The sequence below is a fragment of the Acanthisitta chloris genome, unplaced genomic scaffold, assembly GCF_000695815.1.
Source record: "Acanthisitta chloris isolate BGI_N310 unplaced genomic scaffold, ASM69581v1 scaffold18702, whole genome shotgun sequence".
Taxonomy (NCBI): Eukaryota; Metazoa; Chordata; class Aves; order Passeriformes; family Acanthisittidae; genus Acanthisitta; species Acanthisitta chloris.
In genome coordinates this window covers 83,019-99,103 of record NW_008659025.1, presented here as the reverse complement: position 1 = coordinate 99,103, position 16,085 = coordinate 83,019, and positions in this window count along the sequence as shown.

Sequence of the window (16,085 nt, the reverse complement as noted above, 5' to 3'; positions counted from 1 at the left end):
CACTCCCAACCCACTCTGAATTTGGGATCTGCTTGCTGCACACTGTCACTTTGCAGCTTGAGAAGATGTACTTCTGCTTCAGCCACGAACTTGGTCTCATCCTTCCCCTGCTTCCTCTTCCCTTAGTGCAACACTAAAAATGATACTAACTTACAAAGATACTTGGAATCTGAAATACTGTAGCTTGTCCAAATTTACATGTCCGAAGCAACTAATCCTACAGCCCACTGATGAATTCTTTCAGTGACAGGGTGGGTGTCTGTGAGGCCCAGGGGTACATTTTTGTGGCCATTCCCTGGAGCACAGTGCAATATTTGGCTCCCAATCAGATGTGTGTCCCTTCAAAAGGCCAGTTCTGGTAGGTAGTTTTATTGCAGTGATACACGAGTGGTTGAAGTCAGAGCTGCAGGGCAGCTAAAACTCACCACTTGGGTTTTGTAAGGGCTTCCCTTACATATGTAAGGTGCTTTGTGCATCACCAGGCCTGCTCCATCCCTCCAGCATGGGCTAGGGAACATGAGCCCAGAGTTGCTTCCTTCTGCAGCAAAATCACCAGTATCAGTTCCCTCTCATGCAAATGAGAAAGCAAAGCTTGTAAAATGAGTACATTTCCAGGCTTTCTTCCTTCCCTGCTGAGACAGACCATGAAATATTTCAATTTTAACAACAGGCAAGTGGGTTCTGTGATTGGAAGACAGTGAAGTCAGACTTCCTAGGACTTTGTCTAGTGGTTAATGAAAGGTTGGATTTGTTGAGTTTGTTTGGGTTTTTTTCAGAACTTTCTCCCCCCTACTGCTTCGTGTTGAGACTCAATGTAATAAGAAGCATTATATATGCACAGCAGAGAGACCCCCTGATGGATGAAGGGATTCTCTGCTGTTTAATAAAATAGTCTCCCCCACGGGTACTTCTCCTCCATCCTAGTTTTATAAATGTTCTCATTAAGATTCTTTTAAATCTGGTAAAGGCTGATCCACTTCTTGCATCCTTCCCTTCAAAGAGCACAGGCCATTTGTATTTTCTATCTACCTGGTCACCAGGCAGCATAAAATTTGTAAGAATTGAGTATTTTCCTGAGCATCTGTCAGCATTGTTAGGAACTGGCCAGTTACAAAGGGAAAGTAAGGATATTGTGGAGAGAGGGGAGGAAAAGCATGCTATTACAATCTTCTTAAAAGCTTTTTTTGCAAAGTCAGTGACACCTTCTGCTGAAACCTTTGTAGGGAGAAATGGGAACAAAGCATTCAGACACTGTTATAGTGCTACAGACCCCGAAGAAAGACATCTTAACAGCTCTCTGGAGATTTCTGCACACGTGCTATAGGGATGTAGTGGGAACATTCTTTTTACTTATGCTTGAAAAAATGGCTGTTACTGCAAGTCTGTCTCTCCACTGGCTTACATTTCATTCCCCATGTTCTCACATCTCTAACTAGCACCACTACAGGTCTCTCCTATATGGAATGTTTTTGTTTACCGATTCTCAGAAGGTCTTATCATGGAAGAAGAGCTGCAGCATCTGGATGTGGATGACATACAGACCTTACCTGAACCAAGGCATCTCTACTAGATGCTATTCTTTGCCCCTTTCCATCTGTCTGACACCTCTTAAGGGATGTGTGTACATCTCCTAGTGATGCTTGAATCCCAAGCTACAAGGCTTTACAGAACCATCCAAAGCAGTCCAGTAATGTCCCTTTACTCTGTGCTGATCACATGGCAATTTCAAATGACTTGAGCATTTCACATTTTTGTGTAATCTCCTTAATGTGGGGGCACTTTGGGAGCTCTCAGATTGCAGGGAGTTCAGGGTAATTTTAACTTGTTGGAACACTACAAGTTTCCACAGATCTGATCATGGAGGTTTGGTGAAGTTAAGAGCTGCAGTACTTGCCTGGGAAATGTGCAGTGGGGGAGTTGGCAGGTACATTTGCCTTTCTGCAAGAGCAGGCACTTACTGAATGAATAAGGACACTGGTTGGCATCTAATAGCTGCCTTGGAGTAATAAAGGTGAAAGAACTACATATGCTCATTTGCAGAGGTGACATTTCAGATCGAAGTACATAGTGAGCTGTCTGTGAAAGTTGATGTAATTATTTGCCAAACAGTTGGACATTTTACAAGGTTACTATTCAGTCATGTTTTATTGGCAGCACATGATTATTATGCAAATTCTCTGAAATGCTTATCTGTGATTTGACACTGCTGATCTATTCACAGTTATAATCTCCCTGCCTCTATATCTTTTCCTTCTCTTGGGATATGTAAAATGTTACAGGAGTAAAAGCTATTTTGGTGTGGTGTTTCCCCACCCTGAGTTCCTTGCTCATTATGTTTCCCAGTGATTTTTTTGGGAAGCAGTTGAGTCTCTGATAATTTGGTCAAACTTCAAAAGAATCAATTGATGAGCAAAGAGATGAAGCTGTTTCCATAAGAGACAGCTAAGCAGGTGAGGATTCCAGCCTCAAAAAAGTGAGGGAGAGGGGGAGTATGTTAGGAGTCAACTAACTAGTGAGTGACATGAACAAGGATATCTAGATGCTTCATGTCCACTTACTCTCAGGAGCTGGAGCATAAAAGTAGACTGGTGGTTGCCAAGTGCAGATTAACCCAGAGGAGAGTGCCTAAAACTTGCAGATGTGCACATTCTTTCCCATTATCCGAGTTGCTCTTCTTGGCACACTGAGCCATTACACAGTGTAACTTGCTACCAGAGGAATCTAGGGGCAGAAAAAGCTTCTTCCAGTTTAAAATTAGGTAAGTAATTGAAAAATATGTGACTGGGTTACTAAATGCAACATTAACAACTGTGGATTGGGGTCTCCCAAAGCTGGAACACATTAAAACCTGATGAAGTGCTGCAGGTAGGGACCTGGTGAGTCTGATGTGCTGTAACCCACCCCCTTAACCCAAGGGTGTGCTTGGCCCCTCTCCCTTAAGCTTCTGTTCAGGGTCAGATGGAACAGCAGAATATGTGGGAGGTGAATTTTCCTGTTTCAGTTACAGGATAATGAGACTTGAAAGGCACCAGCCCAGCAAGAAAGATACTGCTGTGACTGAGATCCCACCACCCTCGAGTGGCCATGCAGAAGGAAGCCTATGTTGAAGGCTGGGTTGAGACCTCCTAGGGCAGATTTTCTGGACCAGCATCAGTGGTGATAGGGTGACATAATAAACTTCATCCCCTCTCTTTTTTGAAAGAAGCTGTAGATACAGCTGACTGATCAGAACTTCAAGGTCCTTCATCCTCTAACTGAAGCCCATAGCATGAGTCTTTTGCTTGTGTTTGTCCTTGGGAAACCTTGAAGAGGACAAACATTGAGACAGGCTGAGTTTGCAGGGGTATGTGGAACACTCAGGGCTGAACACAGCAGTGACAAAAAGCAGAATATGCTGAAATACAATGCTGAATGCATGTCATCTTTCTGCAGACAAGTTGGTTCTCCCTGAGGCATTAGTTCATGTGACAGAAGGCCAGAAGCCCAAGAGGTTTCCTGTGTGCCTGCTACTCCAAGGTCTGTGGGCATCCTGGTCATGCTCCATGTTTGGTGGTAGGGTCAGGGCTGTGGTATGCTGACAGCATCCTCACCTCTGCTGACACCTGGGAGAGGTGCAGGGAAAGGGAGCTAGTTACCTTCAATAGCTAGACTGAAGCTGATTGTCAAAGGCAGCTTAATTTAATTAGAGCTGAACTGGATCTTTATTTAATGAGAAGTGAGACTAATTAATTTTTGGAGTCACAGTACGAAAGACGCTTTGTTCCTTTTGAATAGGTAATTAAGTGAGGCGTATGCAGACAGTCTATGCTCTGCTGCATTTGCAAAGGGTTTGTTCTCTTTCTTATCTTCATCTTATTTGTATAAGCACTTTGGAATTAGGAATTAATTGTTTTGTTGCTAATGATGTTGAGTATAATTATCTTTCTTTAGAATGGCAGACTTTGTCCAAGTACCAGGGCTTTGTCTACCAAAGGACACTGACCAGACCAGAATCACTCTGATGTAGTCACGGGTACAAAACAGAAGACAAGCTGCCCAGGATGATGAGTTGTCCTTAGGCTGGTCTGAGCTAAAGCTACTTCTGCTGAGGAACAGAGTGGCCAAGTGGGAGCCACTGCAGAGTGGCAGGTGACAGCATTTCACAATAACAGCTCCAGTTGGCTTTCCAGTGTGGACAAGTTGGCTTTCATGTGGCTTATCCTCACCTGGTTCTGTCAGAGCAATATGGTGTCACCACAATGCCTAGTTGCCTGGGTCTGGCAGAAGGAGATATTTTTGTCAATCTATTTTCATTTGTAGTGGCCCTGTGTGCACCACTGCACTGGATCAGAACAGCTTGGCTGTTTTGTTCCTCACTCCCATAAAAGCCTCAGGGGCTCTGATGTTTGCAAACACAAGGCAGCATCTCATTAATTGAAGTGACATTCATTTGCAAGCCAAGGATTAATATTTTGAGTTCTGATGTTTATGGAGTAGTCTTGTGTGACTCATTCTCTATTGGCACCAGCAATTAACCCACAATGTTCAATATCTAGCAGGTCATTTCCATTAAAAAGCAAACTTGGTGTTTGAGCCCAGCATTTCTTAGGATGTTCTTAATGAATCTTTTTCATTTGCAATGCTCAATACAAAGAGCTTCATGGTTCCTGGCAGCTGAGTTAGCACACAGCTGAGAATAACTTTGATTTTTCTGAGGACCATTCTTGTTTTGCAAGTTTTGTGGGCTCTCTTTGCTGCCTCACTGTACACTTACATACACCATGTATAGCTGGGGGTGCATCTGTATGACTCTGCAAGGAAACCAGGTGACATTCACAAGACTTTTCATCCATGTGCACATGCTTTCTGCTGTGAAAGCTCATTCTTTGAAGGATGTGGGTTGGTACAAGATCATGGTTGTATGACCAGTGTAAGCCATTGATATAACATATGTACGAAAACTTCTGACACAACAGCACTTGCCCTTCCTCAGCTTGGCCCATTAATCCAAAATAATGAAAATTGTTATTTCTTGGTGACCCAACCTTATTGAAAAAAAATAAATAGTTTATACTGGCAATATATAGAAGCTAGGGCAGTGGTAGTGTGTCTCAGTCAGGATACTTCCCTGCTATAACCCTATATTGATTTTTTAAAATTTTTTATTTTTATTTTTGCTCTCATCCATATTTCTTTCATTTTTCTCCTCCCATTCATATGTTTATCCATTTTCATGTTCCAATGTCTTTCTCAGATGATAGCAAAACCTCTTTCAGAGGGCTGCTGCAGAATGGCACAGGTTTCAGACCTGTTGTACAAAAAGGGAATGCACTGATGATCCATTTCTGCCAACTCCATTTTCTATACCTATATATTCAACTTTGGAGGAGACCTATGCTGAAACATGTCTTCAGAGAACCCCTACAGCCTTCACTCTGGGACTCCAGCCTATCCTCTCTGCTGGGGTCTCTCTGTGCTGGATGTAATCTCTGCTACAATCATGCTTTCTTATCTTTCATTGCTTTCATTCCCTGACAGAGTCATTAATTTATTCCTACTCTTATGCATCTCTTTCTACACTTTCAGATGGTCCAAACCCTTGGATTTGCTTCAGAGACTGCTAGCAAGAGGCATCTGGTGCTCTTGCCTGTAGGGCACTCTCTAGCCACAGGCAGTCACCTATGTTACCTGGCTGCCAAAATGGCAAGGCAGTGCTGGCAAGGTCTGTTCTCCATTTCATTGCACTGGAACCCAGGAAAGCCATGCTGGTGGCCATACCAGTTGTGTGCCAGCTGCAGGAAACCTTGGCCCATATGGCTCTCGCTGGGCAGGGGATGTTTCCAGAAAGGGGCTGCTGTTCCCTTTGATCTTTTCCATGCGGCAAACAGAAGCAGTGACCGCAGGGCTCTTTGCCCTTTCTCTTACCCTTCCCTGTCCCAGCTCTGCCCCTCTCCTGGCTTGTGTTCCTGCACTGATGGGAATTCTTGAGCTGCCTCGGGCACAGAGAGGTGCGCTGTGCTTGCATTGATGTGGCAGTGCAGGGAAGGAAAGGTGAGGGTGCTGAGGGTTGGGGCAAAGGAGCTGAAGAGCAGGTGCACTGTGGTTAGGGCATATGACTCTATCCAGTTAATCATCTCAAAGCAGGTCTCCACCTATTCCTCCCTCTCCTTTCTTGGAAAGTTACTGTAACTTGCATATTTGTGATGCTTCCTGCTGCTTCAGGCAGGATGACTTGTTTACTACTACCCAGTCACCTTCAAATAACTTGCTTTTTGTCAGCTGCATCATCTAAGGACAGCGTGAATCTGCTGAATGTCTTCCCCAGCCTGGTTTGCACAGTACTTGACCACTGTGAAATGCAAGAGGTTCTCCTACAGTTTATAGATGGTCTGACCTGAGATGATGCTGGATGCATCATAAGGCATGAGGCACTCTCTGAGCACAGAGCCTTGTAGGATCAGACCTTGCTGGATGGCGAGAATGATAAAGCAGTGTTTTCAGACAGATGTGAGCCCCTGTCTGGTCTGGACAAAAGCCAGCACTGGACTGAGCCATGCAGCTGTGGCTATGTTGGTGCTGGGTGTATTAGTTGGGCTCTCAGCCAGGCTCACGTGGCTTTGGGTCCTGAGCTGAATCTTACCTGGTTAGGGCAGAGCCTATGGGTCTGCTCAGAAGAGCCCAGCAGAACAACTCAACGTATTTATCCCACAGATACACCAAATGTGGCTACAGAAACCAGTGATCGATCCTATCCAGATTCCTCACCATTAATCTTCATCTAGCATCACACGTCTTGAGGTCAACAGTGTTGAGATCGGCCAAAATCAATAAAATTCTACATTGTTGGTGTATCCTCAGTGCAGTGCAGCTGTCCTTGCTATGCACGGAGCATAACTTAACCTACCAGCACGATGTGTTGAATTTATTGCTTGGTGACGTTCAGTGAATATAGAATTGGTGGGTCCGGAAAAGCCTGGGGTTTGATTCAGAATTCATACTACATCTGTGAGTGAAGACACACATCCAACTCAAAGCAAACAGCTCCCACTTGGGCTGCAGTCTTTCACTGTGCTCCTTGTCTCCTTTCTCTGTGCTTACAGTATTGATCTGGCTGGGTCTGGGTGGATGCACAAACTGGGTGGCAGAAAGGGAGATCAGGAACAGAAATTATACTGAATAAAATTTATCATGTGTGGGAAGAAAAGTAAACTGGTTTTTATCTTTTTATATAAGGGAGAGGGGGAATAATTCAAATTAAGAGATTGTTTCCCTTTTAACTTAGCTCTTGAAAAATGCCACAGTGAATTATTTAATCTCCTTACGCAGATCCCCTAATCTAGGTTCCTCACAGGCATTTGCTCACAGTATCTATGTCAGCCTCTTAGCACAGGGAAAGTTGCTCACAATACTGACTCCTGTGCTAAGAGGGATTTCTGCATACCCTGTTCCCCAGGCTGCTTGCTTGCTGAACACTCCCCAGGGCATGAAAAGTGGGAAAACACCAAAAAGGGAAGGATACAGCTGTAGCCTGATAATTAAACTGAAAACAATATTCTGGTGGCAAAAACCTTACTGAGGTCACTGAGAATTCTTTTGTGACTTGAACAAGCACAGTTTCAGCCCAGATCTGGATCCATGTGCCCTGTTTATATTGCTTTTGTGCCATTTAAACTTCTGCTGCTTATATTTGGGGTTTGAACTTCATGCTGCACTCTCATCCATGGGTTGCTCTTGTGGGAACTGGCCCTGGTCACTTCTCAGATGGTTACTGAATGCAACATCAGTCTAAATTAAACAGACATCTGGGGCAGAAAGGGGAAGCCACCAGTTTTCAGGACCTTTGCAGAGATAAATAAGACTGTGCCTTGCCTGTAGGCATAACTCTGCATGTGGCTCTGGAAAGCTTTAGGAGGTATTTGGAAAATGCTAGACTTTGGTCTGCTTCTTCCTTAAGTTGGAAGCAAGTGATATTATTCTGCTGTTGCTTTCCTTATGGCTTCAAGTTGAACTAGAATGACAGAGCAGGATTTTCTGGCTTTAGCTCTGGGACTAACTTCAAGGAAATCATGGAGAGTTGCTTCTTTTCATGCATGGTGTCTTGTGCAGGGTTATTCTCAGTGTGCATGTTATCACTTTGTGTGATATATAATCACCCAGAGGCTAGGACATGCAAGCACATGGTTATGAATACTCACAGAAACACTGTGATCCCTTGCCCTGATGCCAGAGATAAATACTTTGACTCTGGACTCTATTATATTCTCAGAACCAAACCACTCAGCAAGCCTGCCTCGTGATTCCACTCAACCCTGTCATAATGATTTTAGAAGAAAACCACAAGAAACGTGGTGGTTTTGGGTCCTTGTCAAAGCAAAGCAGAAGAGCGCTGGTTGATTACTTTTTTAAAATTCATTTTAACATTACATTCAGAATGAAAGTCTGGGCGTATACCTAAATGGACTGAAATGTAAAGAGGGTCTTACATAAGATTGTGGTGAGAAACCACTGGATATCATCTGAAAACTTACTGTGGATGCAGAAGATTAGATAATTTAAATATAACTATGGGAAATCCCACCATGAAAACTGTAGGTGCTTCTGGTTTACTCTACTCTTTCTTAGCTTTCTCTTTTGTCTGAAAAGCTCTATTTCTCCTGATACAGTAACAAATATAAACATTCAAACTCCAGTTCTGTGAATTCAACATTTACTTCTCCTATCCTCTTCATGCTTTCCCCAGACGCACACACAAAGAAAAAGTAGCCCATGGCACGTACCTGAAAAGGACGTGCCCTCCTCTCCACACCTGGGTACGAACGCAGTTGCAGACAGCTGCTGTGAAACAAAATCTTTTTGTGATGAATAACAGCTCTGGAGCTCACCAGGCATCTGACAATTACTGGTCAAGGGATTGCTGAGGTCAGTGGCAGCATGTGGAATTACAAAACACTGGGCAGTTGTCCAGGTAGTTGGTGAAGGCACAAGCACACCCTGTAGCTATAAGTGCACTTGAGGCTCTGGACTGTGCAGTGCTGAGGACAGGAGAGGGTAGTGGTGGCAGCTCAGGCAACTGCAGCTGTGTCTCATGACAGTGTGCAGAGCTGTTGGGAAGGTGACTGAAAGGCTCCAGAATTTGCAGCAAGTTTCTCCTCCTGGGCTATCCACCAGCCTGTGGGCAAGAGCAGCCAGCCCCAGCTGTGCAGAGAGAGCTGGTAACAACATTCACACTAAGACAGATGTGCTGCTCTGGCTGGTTAGGGCACTATCATCCAACCCTTCTCTGTCTGGCCATCATGCTGAGATGATTGTTGTTGCAGCAGTCACAAAGGGAACATGGTGGGGGCCTTGTCTTCAGATATTGTTGACCACAGTATGATGTCTAAAGAGACCCACCTTTCTTCATGTTGATGAGACACTGGTCCATTTAGTGGTACAGCTGAAGCACTAGTAGGGGCTCATCCTAGTAGCATGTGTGTGGTGTGATAACAACCACAGCAAGAGGAGTCGTGTGAACAGCTAGGGTGGAAGCTCTAGCCTCCACAGCAGAAAAGCCCAGAATTTATCTGCCAGAGTCCTTTCTAAACACTGTAACTGCTCATGCATCAGGTGTTCTGAACTGCTTGTCCTTACCTCAAGCTCTTATGGGACCAGGAACATCTGGGTTAGAGGCCACCAGCAGGTAGCACTGGGGTGGCCCTCTGTACCCTGGCAGGGGGAAGTTTCCAGTCCTTCCAAGAGATGTGAAAGCTGATGCAGCAAAGGTATCCTGGGATTAATAATAGCAGTGGGCTTTGTGTGCAAAGGATTCTTTCCTCTACCCCAGCACTTTAAACAGGAGTGCAAAGGGTCCCAACCTTGCACACCATAGATGGAGCTCTCTTAGATCTCTTTAACGGCTAGAATTGTGAAATATTTGTTGCATCTATAATTAGGGAGTAGAACAGATGGCTAGAGCTTAGTTATAATTAAAGTCTAATGCACAGTAAAATAACCCAATGCAGCCAGTGATTCAGCAGCAACCAAAGAATTTTAATTCTTTCTTTGCTGGGCTTAAGCCTCAATTGTAGGAATTGGGACTTCAGGGAAAGTCTGTTGCATCACTTATTACATAGGGACATGGCTCTATATTAAAGGATTGTGTGGAAATTTTTGATTGCTATGTATTAAGTTATATTGTGTGGTCTTGCTTACCTTAGTAACTTGAAATCATGTGTGAAAAAGGCATGTGAATTGTTTTAACAACACAGAATCTGCATGTTGCAATCTGTTTTAGAAGAGACTTTCTTAAAACCTGTCTGCCTAGTAATTGATTGCTAATGCTTCGGGATAAGGTATTTGGAAAGAGACATTAATTAGGTGCTCTTAGACAGGAACACATTTTAGTTAAAAATCTGTTTTAAATGGAACTTTCAGAAACATAACATAATGTACATTTAACACCACTTTCAAGTATGGATCATTAGAGACCTCACGACATTAGAACTGGAAGCAATTGAATAACCTTCTTGCTTCCTGAGAGGCCTGAGACAGACTTAGCATCAGGTAAAGTAACATGGAGAGGTGTTACTGTGAGTTTTGCAGGCTGCAGAAAGGGTTATAATGTTCTGATATTGAGTTTTTTCCCCTACTCTTCTTTAAAGCAGCAGGAGGTCTGTAATACATCCTGCCAAAGGTATGAGATGCCAGGTCTCCCAGACTGAGAACAAGCACAATTCTGGACCGTTCCTGGAGACTTAGAAGACACCAGAGAAAATGTTACTATGAGCATTCCCTTGCCTCATCTTCTCAGAAGATGTACTGAAAAGATTCACCTGTATCTATTTCAGATATTGAGACATCCATTAGTACACTACTGATGCACTTGCTTGAGCTACAGCTGCCTGAGAGGTTTTAGAGATGTCCCCTCCTTCCCTTCCAGCAGGCTGGAGAGAGCTGTGTTAAGTGACAGGTTTTTCTCAAAGCTATGATCAGCCCTGGGTGGTCCCTACTCTTCCAGGACCCCAGGAGAGTGGCACCTCTCTCCTAGTGAGAGTGAAGGGAACACCAATTACCTGATGTTTATTGTGGATTACAGGCATGCAGACAGCCCATTAACTGCTCAGTGGCTAAACTGCAGTGGATTTGGGTGCAGGAGTTGTGTGAATGCTATGTGGGCTCCACAGGACTTGCAAAAGCTCCTATGTTTGACATTTAGTGGACATAATGCAGACTGTGAATGCTGCCTGAGCAGGAGGCAGGTAGTGTTAAGGTTTCTGAACTGGTGCTGTTTGAGAATTCATACCATGCTTTGGAGTCCTACCCTTAAGAACGGTGGCTTGGAAAAAAACCCACTAAACAAAATCAAACAAAAACACCAATAAAAAAGGCAGGGAAGCTTCCCAACTCTGCATTGATCTCAAATGTGGACCTAGAGGCTAAAATACCCTTGCTTTCCAGGGCTAGTGCACCCCTGCAAGACAGAGAGAACCTCTGCTTTCACACCCCCACACACCATGGTCTCTAAGTGAATCTGGAACAACACCTGAAAAAGGTGGTCCCCAAGAAAAGCAGGATTTGGCTCACTCAACTGTTTGGTGGATGGCAACAGGATGGGGAATGGAGTGACCTAGCTCAGTTTCACTTAACTCATGTCTGCAGGACTTTTCAGGAAAGCTATTATGCAGGGAGAAAGAAAGTACCCTCCTTCACCCTTATCCCTACTCCGACATCGAGTGTTTCTGACCAGCCACCCCATGAGACAACAGCAGCACACAGCAGTAGTGCTCAGCAGAGAGACTTGACAGAGAAGGATCTGTGGAGCACCTCGAGCCAGACCCACAAGCACTGGGTGTTTTGGGTGGTGGCAGCCAATAATGCCATGGCAGGGATAACCCGGTGGCAGGGATCACCAGATGGCACTGTTACGCGCATCGCAATGACTTGCTTTGATGCGCGGCAGATGTGCACTGCCTCGGAACACATCGCATGGCTGAGATTTTTAAGAGGCTCATTCTTGAAAATCAGCTATTGGCTCTCAATCTGCCCACTATGTGCTGCCCCGCGTACCAGTGTTGCTGCCTCGGGGAGGTTTGATCCCCTCTGAAAAATCCTTCTAAAAATGTAGGGTCACCTGTGTGTTGGGTACCTCTTGTTTAGCTGGTGTTGCCCTGATGGCATGTGGTTTCTGGCAGCGTCACTTCCTAACAAAGAGCCACACTGGCTTCTGCCATCCCTTGGCCATGGGAAAATTACCCTGGTTTGAAAAGCTGAAGACTGAGTTGAGAGCTCGGGGCAGAGCATTAATCTTTTGCCTACTTCAAGGGTGCAATGTATGACGTGCTTAGGCTGAGTCACGGCAGAAATCGTTTAACTTTGGAAAAAGTGAGGTACAAAGATTTGATCGTATCACAAGTGAGGTTTTGGTGTGCTTTTCTTTTCAAGGATGCATATATGGTGTATTAACATCAAAGCGCAAGGATGGGGATAATGCAAGAGACTATTTAAGTCGTTATCTTCCCCACAAAGACATGAAACACTGGCTCTTCAGCTTTCCTGAGCTTTGCTCTGAGAGGGAAAAAAAACACTTTTATTAACTTAAGTGACATCAAACCTTAATTTTATGCCCACACACTGTACTGTCACTGATTAAGTGGATTTTGTGCTCCATCCTGAGGATGGGCCAACTAGCAGAACTGAGCATATCCTGTTCTTACTGTTTTTCAAGCTGTAAGCCTGGAAAAGGACCTCTGTGCTCATAAATGCAGGCTTTCTTGGGCTATATCTCCAGCGCAGTCAGGAGGGCAATTACTACCTGTGTGAACACACCCACGTTAATGGTGAGCTGGGTATTGCTGGCTGGGGAGGTGTGGAAGTGCAGGCTTTAGCAGAGGATGTGCAGGTTTGCAACCAGGGCTTCCATCACTAGTGGTTAATGCTTTAGGGATTTTGATTTTAATTGCTAGTGTTCTTGAACTGGCTTTAATCCCATTAGTTTGGGTATGCCTGCAGGAGCTGTGCTTGCACCTTGGATTGCAGGAGAGACATAGCCTTAATGCTGGGAACTCGAGCTCTGCCAGCCAAGTAGTGAGCTTTTGTTGTATCCTGTTTGGAAATGAGAAATTCTTTTGAGACCAATGCTTTTGCATTGAGGATTTATTTTCTGAAGCTGCCGAAAGGACAGAGAGGTTTCTGCTTGTGCAGAGTATGCAGGAGGTGGGAAACAGCAGAACAGCAGGGTTGACAGCAGCAACATGACATTGCTATGATTCAATACAGCTCTGACTCACAAAGAAAAGTTACAGGGAGTGAAAGATGAGTGACACAGCAACAGACTGTCTACTGAATTTCTGCAGCTTCCATCAAGGCTGACAGTAAATGCCATCCTTGCTAGCGACTTTCTGAGTGATGCCCTCCACACAGACAACTTGACTCAGCAAAGCTTTTGCCTTGCTTCAAGCAAACCAAACCTCTTCTTTCATTTGCTGCTGGAGTGGTGTCACCAGCACTTCAGAAGCTGATATCCTCAAAGTCCATGCATCAACCTCTGCAGCATCTGATGTGAACACCTGGGAGACAGGAGAAGAGTGTGAGAAGACTCTGGGATGGGTCTGTGGTGAGAGGATAAGCATGAGCCTGTGCTAGGAAACTGAAGGGAACCTGCAGGGAACTCCTGGTCCTGCCCTCATCTGCCACCCACCCTACAGCACAGCAAAGCTGGGGCAGGCATAAGGATGTAGTCACTGAGGTTTCTGTCCCCAACCTGGGCTTGACCCCACATGTGACCCCACACAGTCCCATGACACTGTGTGTATTTCTGGCACGGTTCTTGCCAGAATGCCAGACATGTCGCGTGGCAGCTGTAGTGGGAGACCAAGCCTTCCACCTACACAGCTCCTGCCACCCCTTTGATATGCAATCCTGACCCCACGGCAGGGTGTTGCCACCTGTCCCGGGCGCTCTGGGCTCCAGCCCCACTTTAGCCCAAGCTGTGGCCCCGCTATGTCTCGGAACGCCTGGAAACGTGGTGCAGCTGCACTGACGTCAGGGAGGGAAATTCCCTCTGCCCCGCAGGTCTGTTGCTCCCTCCCGCCTCGGGTCCTGGGAGTTTCCCGTGGGAGTTGCACAGTGTCCTGCAGCTCTTGAGGACACTGCAGGCTCTCCTGGGGCCAGAGCACTACTGGGAGAGAGCCTCCTTCGGCCTTGTTTCTGGTTTATCACTGTAGTGGCTGCTCTCTGTGTTTTACCTTCTTCACATGTGCATGAATAACCACAAGGCTTGTCCGGGGAGATGGAGCAAAATTCCTGGTTTGGTCTCTCACACCTGCTTCCTTTTTCTCCCTCTTCATAGAGAGAAGAGCCTTGGTTTTTAGCACAGTGAAAAGAAACCCCTCAGACTTCATACCTGCTCTTTGCTGATGGTATTACCCTTATAGTTAGTTTTGTCTGACAACTCCTCAGTATTGAGAAAATGAATACATATTCAGCTTCAAGATTGCTCTTATACCGTTCTCCTTCCAGTTATGTGAAAACAAGGGGCAAAACTTTCCCCTGCCCTCACTTCTGGAGGAAAAAGGCCCAGTGTGGCCCTTAGCGGTGGAAAAGTCTCCAGAAGAGGAGACATCCATAGCTGTACTGAGGCGTTACCATCAGTCTGTGATGTAGGAAATTATGACTCTGGGGATATTGGGGTGGGGAGGAGGAGGAAGGGAGGTGGATGGTCAGTGAAATAAAGAGGCTGGTGCATTAGAAGTGAAGTCAGCCTCAGGCAGGCTTTTTGCCTCAGAGTGATCCCATGGAAACACAGAGATGGCACTTGTAGGAGGCTCAGAGCACAAGTCAATTAACCTGCTGAGATGGGTGCTCTAGGTTTGCTCCTAGCACCAGTCCCTGCCCTGGCAAACAAGGAATGCCACTTAGTGTCCCATGGGAGCTGGAAGTCTCCATAAACATGTGGGAGAACCAGAGAAGGGTAAAAAGTGCTTTGCTGGAAGCTGTGGGGTTGGAGTAGAAAGGGAAACAGTAGGAAACTCCTGTTGTAGATGTTCTGGGTGACTTGAAAGTATTAATAGTTTCAGGGTTGCTCAAACAGAGAACTATGGCATGTCCTGACAAAGACTACAGAGTAGGTGATGGTGAGGGGTGAGAACATGGAAGTCTTCAGCTTTTCTGCTGTAAGGTATTCAATTTTACAGTCCCTGTCATCTGAGTCCCAGCTGACATAAGATCCTGGGCATAAATACTCAAGAAGTGGTTTGTGCCTCATGAAACCATTCGTTATCCCTGCAAAGGAAAACACCAAACTATACTGTACTGTGAGTGGATGATGCTCTGACACTACAGATGTGCCAGAGGAGGCACCAAAGGCAATCTCTGAAAGCAGTTCAGGTTGTGCTGTTGAGTAGGGCTGGAAGAGTGTCATCTCCTTTGTTTCTTTCTAATGCTATGTAAACAGTTGATGGCCAACATGACAATTGTGCAGAGCTCCAGGTGTGTGGGATTCACATGCAGGTGGCAGCTTGGAGTTGGTGTGTATTTTAAAGTCCACAGTTGTTAGCACTGAGATACTCAGATTTAGCTGGAGGAGGAAGACGTGGGCAGTGGTACATTAGACACCATTGTCATCTTCTCTTTAGATGTGCCTATAGGGTCGTGCTAGACTGCTTGCTCACCAAGTTGTTACCAGCCTGGGGCCCAGAGTTGGCCATCAATGACCAAATGAGACCTTGGCCACAGATGTTGCACTGTGCTGTCCCAGAGCTGCTGCCTGGCCTCAGTCCCTCATGCTCCCACGAGCAGCTCTAGGCTCTCCAGGCAGGGCAGTGCCAGCATGGAGGGGTTGGGGTGAGTGACCTTTGTTACTGCTTTGTGTTTGCACAACGGACAAAAAGTCCTTGGGGGAATGGGCAGGGCTGTGTGTAGAATTGTGGTATTTTTATTTACTGATATATTTTTTAAGTTTGCTATTCTCCCTGTCCCTTGTCTCTCAGTACGGAGGGTCAACGTGAGGCTTGTACAAGCCAAAAGCCAGAAATCTGACGCATCTGGAGCACTAGGTTAGCTGAAGGCAAAACCTGAATTCTTAAGGAAGCTTTTACCACCATTGTGCCATTTGTGTAGATTCCCCAAAG